General features: G+C 41.2%; 1 pseudogene; it reads left to right on the top strand.

Annotated features, from left to right (window-relative positions):
* Positions 1-5,359: 5,359 nt before the first annotated feature.
* LOC119012740 lies at positions 5,360-20,052 on the top strand (annotated as a pseudogene).
* The last annotated feature ends 997 nt before the right edge of the window (positions 20,053-21,049 follow it).

Below are 21,049 nucleotides of genomic sequence, written 5' to 3'. Positions count from 1 at the left end.
GTTTTCAATTTATTTCGTTTATTAACATTCAGTCAAATCAACATGTAGAACATTCTAGCACTGATTTTTAGTCACTGCATCAGAAAAACCTTGAGGTTGTTAAGAAAACTTATTTTTATTTGAATATTGTACAATCAAAACAGGTGTGATATCTAAAACCAGTGTAGTTTGTACACCATCAGTGTCTGAATGTGTGTGAATGGGTGAATGTGACAGGTGTTGTAAAGCACTTTGAGCGGTCAGTAGAGTGGAAGAACTCTGTAGAAACATAAATCCATTTAACATCTGGATGTTTGTTAATGTTACCAGTGACACACTTGAATATGTTCATGTTCTTTTTTTGGAAAATGTCCAGTTGTGTTCTTTTGTAACTGTATGTTGACTCACTGTATTTCAGAAGAAAGTCTTTTAAAAAGGAGAGGATTTTCCTTAGACTGGTTGCTCTTGACAGACACACAGCTTAGTCCAGATGCAGATGCAGATCCAGGTCCATGTTCAGGTCCATGTTCAGGTCCAGGTCCAGCAGAGTCTCGTCGCTGCTTCTCCTGCCTTCAACACAAGACACAGAGGTTTGAGTATGAATCATGATGGTGGAGTGACTTGAGTGGTAGACAAGTAGAGATGGTGGTCTCACCTCTGAGATTTGGCCTGGCTGTCATTTTCCCCACACAGAGTGATTTTAGAGGGAGGAACTCCCTCCTCTCGAACCTCACACTGATTCATAGCAGAGCCCACACCTTCACACCTTCACACACAACAGCATGATCAGTTTTACATCCCAGGACATTTGAGTGTTCATCCTCACTAACATGTCACAAACAAAATACTTAGCGCACCAGCAGCCGAGCTGACAGACTCTGTCCAACCAGTTCTGACATTCTCTGAATGTTTCTTCGCTGCAGCTGCTTTAAGCATGAACAAGGACACATGCAGATCACTGTCGAAAAAATGTCTTTTAACTTAAACAGAAATGAATGCACACATGGAAGTAAAAACAAATTCAATTGCCTAACAACATGCAGAAACATTTCTCATGTGCAGTGAAACAGTGATACAGCACAGTGTGATCAGAGTGATGAGATAATCAAACATGTCCACATCTGTCTAGAAGGATTCTCACCTGCTGAACTCACCTCAGGTCAACTTACAGACACTTTCCAGCTTCACACGTGGAGGAAACACTGGGAGAGAAGAAGCTGCTTGTTTCTTTCTGGTCAGTCCTGGTGTCTGTGTGTATCTGATCTGAGGACGCCGTCACACCCTCATAACTTCAGAGTCCATGTGTGAAAACATCAGAGTGACATCAGAACCGGTCCAACCAGTGGCACAAACTCAACCAATCAGAAGAGTTTAGAATTCCTTGTTTGTCTCCCTAAACTGCCTAAAGAGATAATCAGATTAATGTTGATTCTTTGTCTGTGTTTGGATCAGTACTTATATTTTTATGATTAAAATGACATTTTATCTAAGACAGAAACCCAGTCATTATCAAAGAAATTAAAAGTATGTCTGTCCACTAGATGGTGATCAAAATTAAGAAGGACATTAAATAAATAGCTGACTTAATACAAGGGTAACATTTGTAACAATTCTGGTCCATTAAATGGCTTATTAATTTACTTATATACTATTGAGTCATTTATGTCTTTATCTTCCTTATAGACAAGTCAAAATGAAATTGCCTGTCTCCTCACAATGGAAATCTTCAGAGCAGAGCACTTAAATAATAACTGCTGATGTGTTAAAAACCGAACTATACTTGTACCACGTATTTCTGGGCACATATGCATCAAGTCTGTTTTTGTCTCATTAAGTTTATTGAACTGTGTAACAAATTGGGACATTTATGAGATTTATATTTGCCTCAATGTTTGAAGTCTCCACTAGTTGTAGACTTAATGTGGACCAGCAGATGTCAGCATTGTGCTTCATAATATGTGAGTGCTTCAGGAAGCTTCTTCCTCCAACACCGCTTTATTTTTCATTCAGTACAACTTTTATACAATCTAAAATAAGGGAAAACACAAGACTAAATAAAGTACATGTGTGATTTGATGTTACTGGTTCAGAAGAGACACAAATACTAAAATGGTTCAGAACAAATTCCATTGCTAAAAAAGGATTATGACTCTGGGGACGAGAAGACATGGCAGGCAAAGACAGAGAGCAGAGAGAAAGTCAGAAATCATCAGCATGTTGGGACATAATATTTTCACGTTACTGAGAACCAAGGATTTATTCGGACTGAACCAGCGGTGATTGTGGAGGCAAACCAACACTATTCTGGTGACTGTGATTCAGTTTGAGTCCAGTTTAAATTAAGTGTGTTTGATGGTGAGTTAACAAGGAGATTAAACTGGTCTGAATTCAGTCAGATACAGACACTTGTGTTCAGGCAGTAGATTGTTGTATTTTTCTGTTTTTTTTTCTGAGGGAAAATAGGAGTCAAAATGTTTCCTTTCTTGACTTGTTTATTTTGTTCACATTAGACCATCTACAGTATTGCCAGAAAATTACTTTTTATAATAAAATACACTATAAATCAGGAGGAACAATGCGGTTTTTCGTCCTGGCCGTGGAACACTGGACCAGCTCTATACCCTCCGCAGGGTGCTCGAGGGTTCATGGGAGTTTGCCCAACCAGTCCACATGTGTTTTGTGGACTTGGAGAAGGCTTTCAACCGTGTCCCTCGCATTCTGTGGGAGGTGCTCCAGGAGTACGGGGTCGGAGGCCCTCTGTTAAGGGCTGTACGGTCCCTGTACGACCGGAGCAGGAGTCTGGTTCACATTGCCGGCAGTAAGTCAAACCTGTTCCTGGTGCATGTTGGACTTTGTCACCGGTTCTGTTCATTATTTTTATGGACAGAATTTCTAGGCGCAGTCAGGGGCCGGAGGGGATCTGGTTCGGGAGCCACAGGATTTCATCTCTGCTTTTTGCGGATGATGTTGTCTTGTTGGCTCCTTCTAGCCGGGACCTCCAGCATGTCCTGGGGCGGTTTGCAGCCGAGTGCGAAGCAGCTGGGATGAAAATCAGCACCTCCAAGTCCAAGGCCATGGCTCTCGACTGGAAAAAGGTGGCTTGCTCCCTCCAGGCTGGGGGAGAGTTCTTGCCTCAAGTGGAGGAGTTCAAGTATCTTGGGGTCGTGTTCACGATTGAGGGAAGGATGGAGCGTGAGATTGACAGGTGGATCGGTGCATCGGCCGCAGCAATGTGGTTTCGTAATGTGGTTTGCTTTCTCTCTGTCCTACCCATCAGCAGCCTTGTCACTGGCCCTACACTTCTAGCTAACACTGCAGTTACCCCTCTAGCCTCCTTTCTATAAGTGCCCCTCAAGGGTAGCAATATAACAAGTGAGAGAATTATCTATTTTTATAATGAGTTCTTAGTTTAAAGTTTGAAGAACAAAATCATTGTTTCTAACCTTGGTAAGAAAATGATAGACGGCAGGAAACGCAGAAAGTGTGAGTGTGGAGTACTGAAGGTTAAAATCTCAAATAGAGCAGTCTCTACAGATAACCTGCACAGGCACATTAGAACTGTACATCCATCAGTGCAGTTGGAAGAAAAAAAAACAAGCAAGTGAACCTGTTGCTAGGTACCAGTTTACTGCAACTACACCACCACAACCACCTGGACCCACAACCCAGAGCTCTATGACACAGTTTGTGCAAAGGCTATGTACTTTAAAATGTATTTTTTGTAGCACTCTGTTCCATGTTACTATGATAAGCCATATTAATAATAAACATTCAATATAATGTATGTTTTGTACATTAGTAATTCATTTTACACACCATCTTTCATTATTTTTTGGGTAATTAATTAATTTAAGCAACAAAAAAATCTGTGGAGCCACTTGGGAGCCAAAAGAGAAGCTGTAATAAGGAGCGGTGTGTAATAGTTCTGTTTTCTTATACATATACTTTGTTTGTATAGGTGCTGTCGGCCAGCAGTGAACATGGTCACACGGATGGTGGAGGGTTTGGTGATCAGAGTCTCTCACCTGTGCTTCACACCCCTAGATCTTGTGTTTGATTAAAGCCTGGTGAGTACTCTGTCCCCTTATGATTGTTTCCCTCACTCTGTGCAATTGTGGCCACTTGTCTGGCAGCATTATCTTCCACTCTTTTTAATCACAGTATTTACATTATTATTATTATCATTAATAAATTCTGCTTTGTTTTAAAACTAATCCTTTTTGTCTCAGTCCATAATTCCTGGTCACATAATCCATTAAGTATCTGTTGCATTACTAGCGGTTTAAGTCTGTCAGTGTACAGCTAGTTATTAAGTTATTTTCTTAAACCAAACTCTGGCCTTGTGACAGCACTGGCCACATAAATAACACCTCTGACAGGCTCTTCTGTTGTTGTCAGTCACATGCTGATTGTGCGACCTAACTACACCTGTTGAATGATTTCTGTTTGCCTGTCACTTGTAGTTCACTCCACTATCAAGGGATATGACAGGCTGTTAATGAGCCAGAGAGTATTTGTTATTTCCTTAAGCACATGGGTCTTTTGCTGGTTGGAGGGAGAAGGAATGCAATTTTTTCAGTCCATTGTTCTTCAAATTGCCGATTTTCACTGTCCACTTTTCTTTTAGCACTGGACTTGGAACACGCAATCAAACTGCATTTTTTATTTGAATATTTGTTTGCAAAAGTTAAAATGAAGCAATGCCTTCTGGGAATTTCGAGACTGAATCGAGTGGACCAGGTCTGCGAGGTTGTTGGAAGTTGGAAGTTGACTGAGATTAAGTTAGCAAAAAATGAATCGAGGCATCAAGAGACACGAGAGGGGAGCAGAGAAAACAGAGAGAAATCTCAGAGAGCACTGTTGTTGGCTGACGGTGAAAAATGCTGCAAACTGACCCATCCGTTTTTAAAATGAAGTGCAGCTTCAGCTAGCACTAGCGCTAATACTGCTAGCACTAATGTTAGCAACAAAGGTGAGCCAGCACACCTGGAGAGAGACAGGACGGAGAGGAGGATGAAGAGGGAGACATGGATAACTGCGTGATGGTAAGACACGTTTTTATTATGGAGCGGCTGGCTCTGATGATTTATTAATTGGTTTTATGCGTTGGGGTTGTGCATTGTTCTGATGCAGTTGTTACAGCATGACAGTTCACGTTCACCATCACTGCGTGTTCTTTACGTGCGTCAAAAGTTGCGCGCGCCCCCCGCTTTTTTGTTCCCAGTCTGTCACTGTAACTCCTACAGCCGCAAAATATCACGTCAGTATGCGGAGTGCTGCGAAAACGAAAGTGAAAGTTAAAAATTGCTCAGCAGTGAGTGACCCAGCTGTCTGTGTGTCGTTGGCATGGAGACAAGTCCCGGTGTGCACGTGCTGACCCAACCAGAACACATGGTGAAGGAACAAACAGAAGGCCGGCTGGCTGGATGCGGTGAGAGGAAAAGAGGAACAGAGAGCAGAACTTCCTCCTGGGGAAATAACACAGTGATGATGACGCATGTTCACTAACCGGACTGATACCAGAAACTTTTCATGTTTTCTAGACTTGGAAGTTCTGAGGTTGTGACTTCAGATCAGATGCACACAGACACCAGGACTGACCAGGAAGAAACGAGCAGCAGGTGAGAATCCTTCCAGACAGATGTGGACATGTTTGATGCTGTGTTGTTTGACTGTTCAGTGGAAATAATGAATGATGGTGATCAGCTTGGTGCTTTATGTGACAGACAGAAGAAATGACAGACAACATTCAGTTTGTCCTGACATGTGTTTTAATGTTATATGTTCACATTTGACCAAAAGCCCTCATTTGTTCTGCTGGTTGCAAGTTCACCATAGTTGCACTGGGAGTGCTGTATTGATTAGTTGTGTAATGACGCCTCTGCTGCTCGTTAGTGGACGTACTGTGGAATTCCTGGTCTGATGTCAGTCTGCACTGAGCTCCACTGTGAGGTGTGTTTAAAGTAAAACTCTCACTCGTCTTCTTCTCATGTTAGGCCACTAGTTGACAACATGGAAGCTGTGTGACCACATCTTGCTCTTTCTGGATTCAAACAGGATTAAACCTGAGTTCAACATGACGTGGCTGTGGCCACCAGAACACACGTCAGTGTCTTCTGGGTCAGCAGACTGTCAAGGCTCCACTTACAGGAAGATACTTTCTGAAGATTTTCTCTCTGAGTTAAACAACAGTGATTTGAACAGTATTTGTATTTTTAACAGGGAGTAATTTAAATTTAAATTATAATCCACAATTGTTAAAATGGTTAATCCTCCTTGTGTTCTGTTCTCTTTGGATCCAACTGCAAGTCTCTTGAGGTCCATTCTGCAATAATAGGCTGCTGACATACTTCACCTTGTAAATTAATCTGAGGAAGGAGTCTGTTGCTGCAGTTTTTATACTCTCTCAGCTTCTCGGCCATCTATTGCTTAAGAAGGAGACTCTGATTGCTTCCTTATAAGGTCGTGCAGCAGCTTCCGGTAGCACAGTGACATACTGATCGACTGTAGATCCTCTTTTTCTTCCCAGACTCATTGTGTTCTGAATTTTAACCCCACTGCAGCTTGTAGTCCAAAAAGTCCAAAAAGTTGTCATCGTGATAACCCGAAACTTCCAGTCCAGTCACCACATGCCATGGTTTTCAGGAGTATGTGTGCTTGAGTGTCCAGCTTTGCATATGCAGCATGTCAAGTTTTTGTTGTTGGATGGAGTGATGTGATGAATATTTATTGCGGTAGATTTAACATTTTCACTAGTATCGACAGCTGCCAACGTAGCATAGGTTTTTGGTTTAATGAAAGTATAAAGTAGAAATAGGGGTCTGTGTTTCTTGGATGTTTCCAAAGACAGGGTTGGACAGAATCTTGACTTCTTGTTCAACAACATTTAAAAGGTCAGGAAATGTAGTTCTATTTCCATGCCTCTCCTGTGGCTCACAAGCAGCTATCCTCCATTTTTCTCTCAATTTGAACAGAAGTTTCATTACAGGATGTTTGAGGTTTGATGCTACATTCATTTCATCCATGTATTGTAAGCTTCTAATGTTACAACACTCTTTCAAAAACAGCATCAAAGCTTAAAGAGAACTTGCATCCTCTGACCTTATTGGTGGCCGGGCTAGGGCCCTTTTCATGTATGCTACTGTAATCTTTATTGCATTTCCACAGTATTCCTTTATTAGTTGTTTAGCTGTTTATTAACCATGGCTGTCTGGCATGTGATAGAAGCTTTTAACCAGTTCCCTTGGCTGCCCCCTGGTGTACTGTTCAAGGTAGTACAGGCAATCTTTGTGATTACTAATTTTCCTTTCAATTCCATGTTCAAAAGCCATCATGAAAGGTCCATACTGAAAGGGGTCACCATCAAATATTGGTGTTACTCTTGGTGGAATAGATGCTGAATGCTGTTGAATTAGCTAAGTGGTAACTGCTGTTTGCTGTTGAATGTTGCCAATTAAGTTCTGACAATCATGTCCATTTGAAGCTTGAGTTGTATGATTTCATGAGTCCTTTGATCCTGTTGTGAGTAGCTGTGAGAATATTGAATTTGCTGCATTGGAGTAACAGGGTCTGTTATTTGTGTTTGTTTCCTTGTTCCAAGCACTGTTGGAAGTGGTTGTGAGCTTGATGGTGGTACCTGTTTCTTTTTCATTTCTATGCTGTAGTATGAGTTCATTCCATCAGTTTCCATTTCACTGCTTGCCAGTACAGCTAGCTTAGCTTTAGCTGCAGCCAAATCAGTTTCAAACATCAGTTGTTCCTTTTGTCTTCTCAGGTTCTCCTGTTGGGCTTCCAAAGCATGTTTTTTCTCCAAAGCAGCCATGCGTTGTATTAGTGCTGCTTTCTCAGCCTTTGCCCTCAATTATGCAGAGCTTGTGGTAGAGACTTTGGAGCTTGACAAAGACTGACATTTACCATATGCTGAGACATTTGATATACTGTCATTTGGATGAATTTGATCATCATTTTCCATTTCACATCCCTGTGAATCCAGTAACCATTGTTTTATGACATTCAGAAATATGTCATTTACTTTACATTTCATTTCAAACCATGTTCATTGCCTTTTGACCTCTTCATCAGGCATGGGAATTTCCATCAATGTATTGTGAGTTTCAGTGGCTACTCCACATTGCTTACAGACCTGTTTTAAAAGTTGATCAATATTGCATACATTGTCTTTTGACAATTGCACAGATATTATATGGGCAACCTGTCGTTTGAGTTTAAATGCTTGGATTAGTTGAGATTTTCAATCAACAGTATATAACCTTAAGCTGTCAATTTTCATTCCCTACGTCACTTTTTGCAGTGTTTTCAGTGGGATCAACATCCATTTCACCGTAATTTCCCTCCATTTTAAAATGCCAATTAAACCACTCCCATTTTCCACAATTCCATCCAGTTACAACTTCAAGTTTCAAGTCCCCTTTATTTGTTATTGGTATGGGTTAAGCAGACTGGCTCATCCATTGTTACTTACTTCGCCTTAACTATTTGCAGTGCCACATGTTTCCTGGTTGCTGCTCCATATGCCCAGCTGGCTCCAATCCAACATGTCCGGTGCTCCATTTCTGCCTCTGGAACAATTTCTACTTTTGTCGTGACTGTCCAATTCAGTCACTTGGTAGGTGAGAGGCAGATTCTTGACGCATGTCCATCAAACAGAAAAGAGAGTTTGTCTAATGTTTCTTTGTTGTCATTTATTGAAAGTTGTGCATTAATACTGGTACTAACATTTTAGGACTTTGAGGTATATGGTGATATTTTTTTGTCTTATGGCTGGTGGTGGATAAACGGTGGTTTAATGATGGCTAAACGGTAACTTAAGGATGGCTCAATAGTAGAAATTGTTTGCTCCCTTCACCTATCACCCAAAACTAACCTAAAATAATCTATATATATACCTGGTGCCCATCTGCAATCAGTGACACAAACCAAACTCCCTGCAATGGTCAAAACAAAACACACACACACACACACACACACACACACGGCTCCTACAGGCTGTGATTCTTAACGATATATTTAAAACAAAATCAAACAAACAGAACTGTGTTTTGTTAGAGCTTTAACAAAAGTTGAAGAAGTGATTCAATACCACAAATTATACATTTGAGAACATGTGGTTGGTTTCTGCGGAGATTGATTTGTTAGAGTTTTTCGCAAAAATAAAAATAAAGTAAAGAATTACACTTTAAAAAGAAGAGTGATTTAAAAGTTTAATCACCACAAGCTGGTTGGCAGACTCAGAGGGGCAGGCTAACAGCGTTCACATCCTCTGACAATATTGTAAGTTTAAACTCACAGGACTTAATTAAACTAAACTATCATTTTTGAGGTTTCGAGATCGTGTTTCTTCTTTCCCGGAATTTCACCATGGCTTAATAGGTGGACTTTGTCCATATGAAGTAATATGACAGGATTGAAATCACTTAAGATTCAGAAAGAAATAGAACTTGATCAAAACATAAACCACACATGAATATACAGTAGAACTGAGGACATATTTCTTCTAGTTCTAGCTTAATACTTCTAACCAAAAGATGTCTGAAACATTTATTAGTAAGATAAACTAAGATTATATAATAACAGATTGCTTGAAAATCGTTTACATTCATACCAGAACCCACCAAAAGGGGGTGCTGTGGTTCCACCAAATATCAAACACATTAAAAAAGAACTTTTATCTTGGCTGAACTTTACGCTAGAGAATTGTGGAAAACATAATTTTTAGAACCTGCTTCTACTGTTTGCTAATCTGTTAATATTAAGAGGATGAGATTCTGGTCCAATGGTTATTTAAAACCTGTTGGAAACCTGGATGAGCTCAGATGTCACAGCTCTTACAAAACCATCATCATAAACAACACCTTGACAAGGGAGGGGAAGAGCAAGATTAGGCCCCCAGAGTAATGGTTCTCTGGAGAAGATGTCTGTCAGTTTCAAATGAAGAGAAACATGGTACAGCAGCCATCATTACCTAAAATACAATTCCAAAGACACTCAATTATAAACACATCTTGTGAAATAATAGTTCTCTGTCTTCCTCCAGATGCTAAGATCCTGGATTCCTGAGTGTTGAGCATCAATTGACCTAAAGAAAGGAGGATGTATCTGTCTCAAAAAGGGGGGGAAAGAGTAAATGTTTTATCAAGTGGTAAATTAAAGGGAAGAATCTTCCTGTGGAATGTTCATTTGAAAGTTTTATTGCAAAGCAAACATCGTCCTCCTTTAGCAGGTGAAGAGGTGATAGACTGCAAGGCGCTTCTCCTGGAAACAGTCAGCTTGGGAATGAAAGGAGAAATTAATTTTAGAGACAGGGTCTCTTCGAGATTCTGAGACGAGGACATGTGTTCCTGCAGTATTAGAAATGATGTCTGGCAAAAAGGTACATTGAGCATTAAACAATTTAATATGTGCAATGCAACATATTTGAGATTAAACATTTTTTTAGTAATAAATGTCAAAAGTGTGGGAGCAATCATGAATAGATGTGTTCTCAGCAGGTTGTAGAGGTTTGGATCAGTCCTCAATATTTGTGCCTGGTAGTGAGAGGAATGACATCTCAAATGTCCTGTGATGTGTTTTGAACATGTGCATTTGTTTTCTACAGGTGTTTATTTGTTGTACCTGCTGAATTGAAGTGAAACTCTCACCAAAGTCCAACCAAGGCTTTATTTGTGATTGAATATGAGTCAAACCTTCGGGTAAATGCATAAAAACGATGAAAGAGGCACTTTTAAGATTTACCATATTTTCGTTTTCGGGCACATTCATTTTGAACGGGAGTGCTAGGGGCACGGATATGATGGCATCAAAATCTCTATATTTCGAACACTAAGAAGGCTAGACACAATGTGAAACTTTGCTCGTAGCATCAACAGGGCCTCTACTCATGAACACCAGCATTGAGAACATAGTTTTTGTACACAGAGTTTATGAAAAAGAAGGTTTTTGAACTACTCATGTAAGCTGCTGCTGCTGTGGCGCACGGCCATCATGGCAGGCAAAAAGTGTCGATCCACGAGTGCGACCATCAGGAGAGTAATGGTGGGATGCTCCTCAAGCTTAGTTCCATATGAATGCACGGATAATTCATTGTTTTGTCGTTAGCGAAAAGCAACATTGACGTCCATGTTGAAAAGCCATCATGGTCAAAGTGGTCACTACAAACTCGGTAGGCCTTCTTTCTTAGTGTCTTGATTGGCGTGTTGATGTCGAGTTGCAAAACAATTAGCCACTGATTCAGGATATCCCTACTGCACCTGAACGGCAGTCTGTGAAAAGTTTCAGGAATTTTACTTTTCATCTTCTTCCCACATCCAGGAAAAGCAGAAAAACGAACCACCTTGATTTGCGCTGTGACAAATTTGGTGTCTCCTCTCAGTCTTCTTCCCCGCTGTGCTGTGTTTGTGTCTCTCAGGTCACCGGTAGCATACTGGCTTCCAGCAACAACTATCCACTCGAGATGTCAAGTGACTTTTCCGGAAGCTGATTGTAGTATTGCTTGTAATATGAGGCTCCCTTTTCAACATGGACGTCAATGTTGCTTTTCGCTAACAATAAAACAATTAATTATCCATGCATTAATATGGAACTAAGCTTGAGGAGCGTCCCACCATTACTCTCCTTCCTAATGGTCGTGCACGTAGATCGACACTTTTTGCCTGCCATGACGGCCATGCGCCAGAGATGCAGCAGCTAATGTGAGTAGTTCAAAAGCCTGCTTTTTCATAAACTCTGTGTACACAAACTATGTTCTCAACGCGCATGTTCATGAGTAGAGACCCTGGTGATGCTACGAGCAAAGTTTCATGTTGTCGAGCCTTCTTCGTGTTCTAAAAATAGCGATTTTGATGCCATCATACCCGTGCCCCTAGCACTCCAGTTCAGAATTAACGTGCCCAAAAACGAAAATACGGTAAATCTTAAAAGTGCCTCTTTCGTCGTAATTATGCATTTACCTGAAGGTCTGACTCATATTCAATCACAAATAAAGCTTTGGTTGCATTTTGGTGAGGGTTTCACTTTATAATCACTTTATTATTCCTTGTTGATCATAAAAGAGCAGAATATCTCGAAATACGTCCTCAGGCATGTAATTAATCCTCATATATACACCAACAGGACTCATTTGACTGACTGTCAAATTATTTGCAGCATCCAGGACTCATTATTTCACTCTGTTTTATCAGTATCTGACTTGATTATTCTGTGCATTCATTAAATGGTTGTCTTGTAGTGTCTTAAAATAATCTATCATTTGTATCTCGGCAGGGATGGCAGATGGCGACACCCAAACAGGTCATGTTCAGAACTTTAGAGGATTTAGGAGAGGACGACTTTAAGAAATTCAAGTGGCACCTTCAGGGAGTCCTGGAAGGCTTCCCAGCAATCCCAAAATATTGTCTGGAGAATGTAGACAGGATGGAAACAGTGGATCAGATGTTGCAGACCTACTGTATAAACACCATAAAAGTGACCAGAAAGGTTTTGAGAGAGATGAATCAAAATGTTCTGTGGGAGAAATTATCAAACATTTCTGAACCAACAGGTAGGTTATTAAACAAAGGTTGTAACACAGTAACAAGTTGATTTCTTGCATTACTTTACTCATGTATTAATCAGAGCAAACAAATGTCTGACAAGCTGAGTGCAAAATATCATTTCAATCTATGAACATTGTGAAAAGGTTGATGTTAGAATGGATGGGCTGGGGGAACAGGACATTCTGCTGTGATTGGTTGTTACCTCATCAGTAGTTCACAGTGGCACGTGTAATCACAGCAGTGCTAAGGAGTTTCTGACAGAGATTTCAGGATGAATAAATCAAATCATATATTCTCTGGTTGTGTCTGATTTGTATCAACAGCCAGCACTGGTGGCGATGCAATGTACTGCCAGCTGTACTTCCCCCAGAAAGACGGATTCTGCCACCAGGGAAATTACAGATCAACATCCCACCACTGCTGGCTGTTTCACAAACCAGCTGCAAACAAAACCACATGTGAATGATTTCTCTCTATGGTGTCGTATCGTTTTTTTCTCATTCAGAGATTCTTGCTAAGTGCCAGCATCAACTCAAAACCAACCTGAAGAAGAGGTTTCAATGTGTCTTCGAAAAAATCACACATGCAGGAAGTTCAATACTGCTAAATGAGATCTACACTGAGATCTATATCATCATGGAAGAAAGAGGAGAGGTCAATGATGAACGTGAGGTCACACAGACTGAAAATGCAAACAGGAAATCAAACAGACCAGAAACAACGATCAGACAAGAAGACCTCTTTAAAACCTCTCCTGAAAGAGATGAACCAATCAGAACAGTGATGACACAGGGAGTGGCTGGCATCGGAAAAACAGTCTTAACACAGAAGTTCACTCTGGACTGGGCTGAAGGCAAAGACAACCAGGACATACAGTTCACATTTCCACTCACTTTCAGAGAGCTGAATGTGCTGAAAGAGAAAAAGTTCAGCTTGGTGAAACTGATTCATTACTTCTTCACTGAAACCAAAGAAATTTATAGGTTTGCAGAGTTCCAGGTTGTGTTCATCTTTGACGGTCTGGATGAGTGTCGACTTCCTCTGGACTTCCACAACACTGAGATCCTGACTGATGTTACAGAGTCCACCTCAGTGACTGTGCTGCTGACAAACCTCATCAGGGGGAAACTGCTTCCCTCTGCTCGCCTCTGGATAACCACACGACCTGCAGCAGCCAATCAGATCCCTCCTGAGTGTGTTGACATGGTGACAGAGGTCAGAGGGTTCACTGACCCACAGAAGGAGGAGTACTTCAGGAAGAGATTCAGAGATGAGGAGCAGGCCAGCAGAATCATCTCCCACATCAAGATATCACGAAGCCTCCACATCATGTGCCACATCCCGGTCTTCTGCTGGATCACTGCTACAGTTCTGGAGGACATGTTTAAAACCAGAGAGGGAGGAGAGCTGCCCAAGACCCTGACTCAGATGTACATCCACTTCCTGGTGATTTTGTACAAACTGAAGAACATCAAGTATGATGGAAAATCTGAGAGAGATTCACACTGGACTCCAGAGAGCAAGAAAATGATTGAGTCTCTGGGGAAACTGGCTTTTGAGCAACTGCAGAAAGGAAACCTGATCTTCTATGAATCAGACCTGACAGAGTGTAGCATCAATGTCAAAGAAGCCTCAGTGTACTCAGGAGTGTTCACAGAGATCTTTAAAGAGGAGAGTGGACTGTACCAAGACAAGGTGTTCTGCTTCATCCATCTGAGTGTTCAGGAGTTTTTGGCCGCTCTTCATGTCCATCTGATATTCATCAACTCTGGAGTCAATCTGCTGGCAGAAGCAACGTGGAGGTCAATTTTATTTAGAAATAAACCTATTCATCTCTACCAGAGTGCTGTGGACATTGCCTTACAGAGTCCAAAGGGACACCTGGACTTGTTCCTCAGATTCCTCCTGGGTTTTTCACTGGAGACCAATCAGAATCTCCTAAGAGGTCTGCTGACACAGACAGGAAGTAGCTCAGAGACCAATCAGGAAACAGTCCAGTACATCAAGAAGAAGATCAGTGAGAATCAGTCTCCAGAGAGAAGCATCAATCTGTTCCACTGTCTGAATGAACTGAATGATGGTACTCTAGTGGAGGAGATCCAACAGTACCTGAGATCAGGAAGTCTCTCCACAGATAAACTGTCTCCTGCTCAGTGGTCAGCTCTGGTCTTCATCTTACTGTCATCAGAAAAAGATCTGGACGTGTTTGACCTGAAGAAATACTCTGCTTCAGAGGAAGCTCTTCTAAGGCTGCTTCCAGTGGTCAAAGCCTCCAACAAAGCTCAGTAGGTGGAATGAAGGATGAAAATTATCAACAAGTCAAACTCAAAAGTAAACATTTTCTACTTTGTCTTTTGTCTGATTCTCCTTCAGGCTGAGTGGCTGTAATCTGTCAAAGAGAAGCTGTGAAGCTCTGTCCTCAGTTCTCAGCTCCCAGTCCTCTAGTTTGAGAGAGCTGGACCTGAGTAACAACAACCTGCAGGATTCAGGAGTGAAGCTGCTGTCATCAGGACTGAAGAGTCCACACTGTGAACTGGAAACTCTCAGGTCAGAATTCAGCTGATTGTTCTCTGTTGATCATTAGAATGTAAATTCAAGTCAATGTTGATGAAGACACTTGATATCTGTAGGATTCTTCTTCTCACAAAACCGTCTGAAACATTGTTTAAATAAGAATGTGAAAGCTGCACACTCACAACTTTGAATAACCTTTGCTAGTTGAATCAGTCAGTTTAATATGTGTTGATTTACGATTCTGTTTGATTTTTGTCTGTATTTCAGCATCTTTTTATAACAGGTTGCATTTTCCTGCAGTTTCTTGAACTTGAACTTTCTTGAACTATTTTCTCTTTCCAGACTGTCAGGCTGTCTGATCACAGAGGAGGGCTGTTCTTCTCTGGCCTCAGCTCTGAGCTCCAACCCCTCCCATCTGAGAGAGCTGGACCTGAGCTACAATCATCCAGGAGACTCAGGAGTGAAGCTTCTGACTGCTGGACTGGAGGATCCAGAATGGAGACTGGAAATTCTCAGGTACAAGTGTAATTTTTTGGCTTTCTTCATCAAAGGTGTCAACAAGTAGTATGTTGTTAAAAGAATACTGCGGAGGCAAGGCTGGGTGAATAATAGAGCAATCTTTATTGTAATAGATCTCATGTCAGCATCCAATCCAGAAGTGGCCGCTTTTCTGGTATTCTCAAATCTATGGCAAAAGCAATGCCAAAGTGCTTCACCCTCTATGGCAAAAACAATGCCAAAGTGCTTCACCCTCTGCCCTATCAGAACTCCTATTGAGCCCTTGATCTTAGGAGATCTACCAAATCTGCATGCAGGGGTTTTTAGTGTCCCTTTTCCAGTACACACCCACCTCTCCTAATTGTTCACTTTGGTAAATTATCCCATAGACAAAAAGAGTAGTCTCCCTGCTCATCTCCCATATATGCTGCTGTCAGTTCTCTGGTCTTGCCCCCCAAGACGTCCCAAATGGTCACTCTGTCCTTCTACTGGAATGTAAACGTTTGGGCATCTCCAACCATTTGGCGAGCAGGTCAAACTCAGGTTTAGTACTTTTATGATTCCCTGGCTGGCTGCTAACCTTTGACACACTCACAGTTGGAAACCAATTCCTGGACCTTCACTCACACAAGGAAAACCAATTAGTCATTGTTGAATCTAAACTGAGTAGAATCAGAATGTGTTGCCATCCAGATACCTCACAAGAGCTCACACACTGTTTCTCTGTTGCACTTAAAAACTGAGGAACACTGCTTACTGTTGGACAGCAGGTAGGACAGATATAAAATCAGTCAGAGGGAAGGTTGTAAAATCCTCCTGTTCATTGCTAATGTTAAAAAATAATAGGTATTATTACTTTACAATGTAATTTGTGTTATTCTGTATATATACCACATGAGATGAGGCAGTGATGATGGTGACACACTACAAACATAACATTTTACAGTAATAGTCTTGGTCAAAAGTTTACATGCACTCATAAAGAACATGTTCATCATGGCAGTCTTCAGTTCCAATGTTTTCTAAAGCTTTCCTGTTTCTGTGATGGAATAAGTGGAACACAATCTACTTCTTCAATCATTAAGTTTGGTTCAGTAATTAATTTATCATACTTCCTCTGAAAATGTGACCAAATCTGCTGGATCACAAATATACATACAGTAATTCTAATATTTGGATAAATGACTCTGCCATTTTCACCTCACTGGTGCTGTTGATATCCATCCACAAGGTTCTGGTCCTTCTCTGGAGGAATTTTAAATCACTCCTTTTGACAAAAGTTCAAAGTTTAGCCTGTTGCTACCATCGATTACTTTGGGGGATGTGAGATTGATCATCAACAAGGTAGATGAATGAGCTGCTTTGGTGACCAGCCAGCGAGTTTACAGGAACTTCACTTTGTTCTGCTTCATACAGACATGACTGAATAACAGCAGATAGTCTGCTTGAACAAGTCGACTTCACTGTAGAGCAAATGACAGAATACACTGTTTCTCTATAAGTTCAACAACATCACTAGTTGTATGCTTCAGTTTACTGCCTGTAATTTTGCATTTTGAATCCAAATCTTCTTGTATAGTTTCTGTTTTATTCATTGTTTTATTTCATATTCTGTTAATTATTTGTTTTCTTTGTCTCTGTTGATCTGGACTCCTTTCTGTCCTTGTGCTGCTGTTATGCCTGAATTTCTCCTCTAGGGATCAATAAAGTTTAATAATCTTCTTCCAGGTTGGACCATGGTGGAGAACAGAGACTGAAACCTGGTCTGAAGAAGTGTGAGTGGATTCAGTTTGATTCATGAGAACACAACAGCACACAGTCAAGTCCTCCTTAAAATAATGTTTACAATATGAAAGCAATAGCTCATAACAGGCTGTGATATACTGTGATAATATCACAGCTAGGGGCGTTTAACAAAGTGGCTATCACAATCAACATAATTAATAATGGTGATATTTGTTTATTCAAACACCACAGACAATAGATGGCTCAACACACAGTAAGTAACATCCTCAATGTTAACAATCTGTATATGCAATAAGATACAGTCGTCTGGTAATATTTAAAAAATACATTGATTGATAGAAATGATAAACTTATTAATGAATAAACAACCCAAAAGTTGTGTTAGCTGATAACCTGCTGCTGTGTTGTGTCTTTTTCTCTCCATCAGTTTTCTGTGAACTCACAGTCGACACAAACACAGTGAAAGGAAAACTTCAACTGTCTGACAACAACAAGAAGGTGACATATGTGACGGAGGAGCAGCCATATCCTGATCATCCAGAGAGATTTGACTACTGGCCTCAGCTGCTGTGTAGAAATGGCCTGACTGGTCAATGTTACTGGGAGGTCGAGTGGAGTGGAAGGGTTGATATAGCAGTGACTTACAGTGGAATCAGCCGGAGAGGAGTCAGAGACAACTGTGTGTTTGGATGGAACGATGAGTCCTGGAGGCTGTACTGCTCTGATGGTGCTGGTTACTCTGTCTGGCACAATAAAAGAAGAACAGACCTCTCCTCCTCCTCTGTCTCTAACAGAGTAGCAGTGTATGTGGACTGTCCTGCTGGCACTCTTTCCTTCTACAGAATCTCCTCTGACTCATTGATCCACCTCCACACCTTCAACACCACATTCACTGAACCTCTTTATCCTGGGTTTGGACTCTGGTCACCTGGTTCCTCAGTGTCTCTGTGTTCAGTGTAGGAGGAAAAGCAAACCGCTTCAGTTCATATCGTTTCTATATCTACTAGGGGTGGAACGGTTAGCAAATTCCACAGTTCGGTTCATATCACGTTTTTTTTGGTCATAGTTTTCGTTTCGGTATACGCTTAGCGTTAGGAAAATCAATTATGTCTTGTATAGTCAGGTTAAAACTTAAAGAATGAGGCAGTCTGACATTTGATACATCATTGAGACAGTCTTAGGTTAAAAGTCAGTAGATTCTGAAACTGCAAGAGAGGTGATATTGCTAGTTCCAACATGCTTTTCATTTATTTGGCAAAGAAAGTTATCTTTAACAAATGCTAAGAACAAATAGTTATTCACTGTCACTAATTTAATGTAATGGGCAGTTACAGTCAGGAAACTTTCAGTAGCCCTGGAGGTCCAGCTATCACTAGTAAGCACTACATAGGCTGTCAGACAGCTCTTTAACAACTCCTCAGGTCTCCTTATAAAGTGCGGAATGTACCGTGTTGCTGAAGTGTTTGCGGGAGGGGGTTTTATTTTATATTGTGGCTCGAGTGTTTCAATCATACAACAAACCCTCCACCACAGCAAAAGGCTGCATATCTTACCCCACTTACCCCATTCCTCATGCATGTTGGCCCATCTGACTCGTCACTGTCAGGCTGTTTAAAAGCTGCGTGGAGCAGAAGTTGTCCTGTCTACTCTCTCTCTTTCCTCCTTGTGCTGCCAGTTGTCTCACTGGGTTGATGTCTTCACAGATGAGCTGACACGTTAGTCGTGTTACTGTTGGCATAAACAACACTGTCACACTTTTGTCAACAGCTTTCATACCGCCGTCATCATAGGTCACTCCACAGCTGATACTGTATTACTATCTGCTTTGCTTCTTCTCCTTGTTTACTGGCGGTTGGCATCCAGCTCTGTACCACCACCTGCTGCTCTAGAGTGTACACGCTCCGCCTCGTTAGTAAATGAGAAAAAGAAGTTGTGCGTGCCTATGAACGGAACACACGCGCCCATGATAAGCGTACCAAACGGGACGGATTTTTTGGATGAACCGTTCCACACCTAATATCTACTTTATTACTTTGGGATTAATTTTGTTGTGATGAAATGAGTCGTTATCAAACGTCCTCATTCGGTTTTGTCATCAGAGCTCAGTGAGCTGTTGAAATCTCATATGTATCTTCTTATTGTGACAGATATAAATTGTGTCCAGCTCCTCTGATTATTCACATGATTTGGCTGTGTCCTGATCTGCATCATTTCATTTTCCATCTTTTTTTTATGGCTTTATTGATAGTTAAGCTAAAGAGGTGACAGGAAACAGGGCAAGAGAGAGGGGAGTGACACGCAGCAAAGGGACCCAGGCTGGGAGTCAAACCCGGGTCTGCTGCAGTGAGGACAAGCCTCTGTACATGGGACACCTGCGCTACCAACTGAGCTCAACGTCGCCCCTGGGCCTCCATCTTTAAATCTCTGAGTGATGCTTCAAACAAACCGATCAGACCAAATAATTGCAGTTTGGAGTGTAAAATCAGAGGAAGCTGCCTGGTGTTTGAACATTTACAGTGCTGTTTCATTGACCTGCCTGTTAGCCCGTTAGTTCCGTTAGTAATGTGAATATGATGCCACTCTTTCAATCTGATGACTGGGCTGCACACACACAATATAATCACTTCATCTAGAAATAATGTAGAAATGATTGTATTACGAGGTAACCCAAAAGTAGTCCTGAAAACATTCTGGTCATGACCCTTAGGGGGAGCTGTACCATCCTGCTCTGTAGAGTGGGAATAATAAAACATGAAGTAATTCAGTTTGTTAAATTGTTTTTCTTTTTTTTTCTGTCCATAAAATTATTTTCTTCTTTCCACAAAAATAGTTCAACTTTTATTTTGTATATTGTGTGTTTTTGCCTGTTTTTCCTTCAGTCTTCGTTGACTGGTCAACTAGTCAATCTGTCGAGCGTGCGCCCACTCCCTCACTGGCAGAGACGGAAATGTATTCCAGCATTTTCGTTTTTCTGTTCATAATGTACATGTCCATGTTACAGCCTGTCATGAGCGATGAGCCTTACAATAGCCTGTTAAGCCTGTTGAGCACACACTCGACGGATTGACTAGTTCGGACTAGTTACCAGAGGACACGGATGTCAACAAACCGGTATGTGGCTACTCTAAAAAGGCTGTGGTCAGTATACAAAGGGGCAAATCACCTGGGCTCGATGGCATGCCACCAGAATTTTTACACAGCTTTTTGGGACCTCCTTGGGCCGTTGCTTCTTAGAATGATCCATTTTTCAATACAGAAAGGTGCTTTCTCTAGGGATGTCAATATATCTGTAATAACCTTACTACTGAAGAAAGATAAAAAGCCAACAGAATGTGGTAATTACAGGCCCCTTAGTCTGTTGAATGCTGATGTTAAAATATATGCCAAGGTAATCTCCTGCTGCCTGCAACCTCACGTATCATCACTAGTTGATTGTGACCAGACCGGTTTTATGAAATCGCATCTGGACTCTGACAATGTCCGCCGACTGCTGCATGTGATTGATGCAGCAACAAACATCAAAACCCTTTTTTGTGGTCGGTTTTGGGGGCGATAGGCTTTGGAGAAGAGTTAATAAAAATGATACAGTTGTTATATTCAAACCCCTCTGCAATGGTTTTTACAGGTAACATTTGTTCCACTCTGTCCCCAGTATCTAGATCATCTCGCCAAGGCTGCCCCTTGACCCTGACACTGTTTGCTCTGTTGCTTGATCCCTTGCCACAGATTATCAGGTTATCGTCAGTTATTAAACCCATAAC

The sequence above is a fragment of the Acanthopagrus latus genome, chromosome 22 (genome assembly GCF_904848185.1).
Source record: "Acanthopagrus latus isolate v.2019 chromosome 22, fAcaLat1.1, whole genome shotgun sequence".
In the NCBI taxonomy this organism is placed as follows: domain Eukaryota; kingdom Metazoa; phylum Chordata; class Actinopteri; order Spariformes; family Sparidae; genus Acanthopagrus; species Acanthopagrus latus.
The sequence above is the reverse complement of the archived record's forward strand: the minus strand, read 5'-3'. Positions and strand labels throughout refer to the sequence as shown.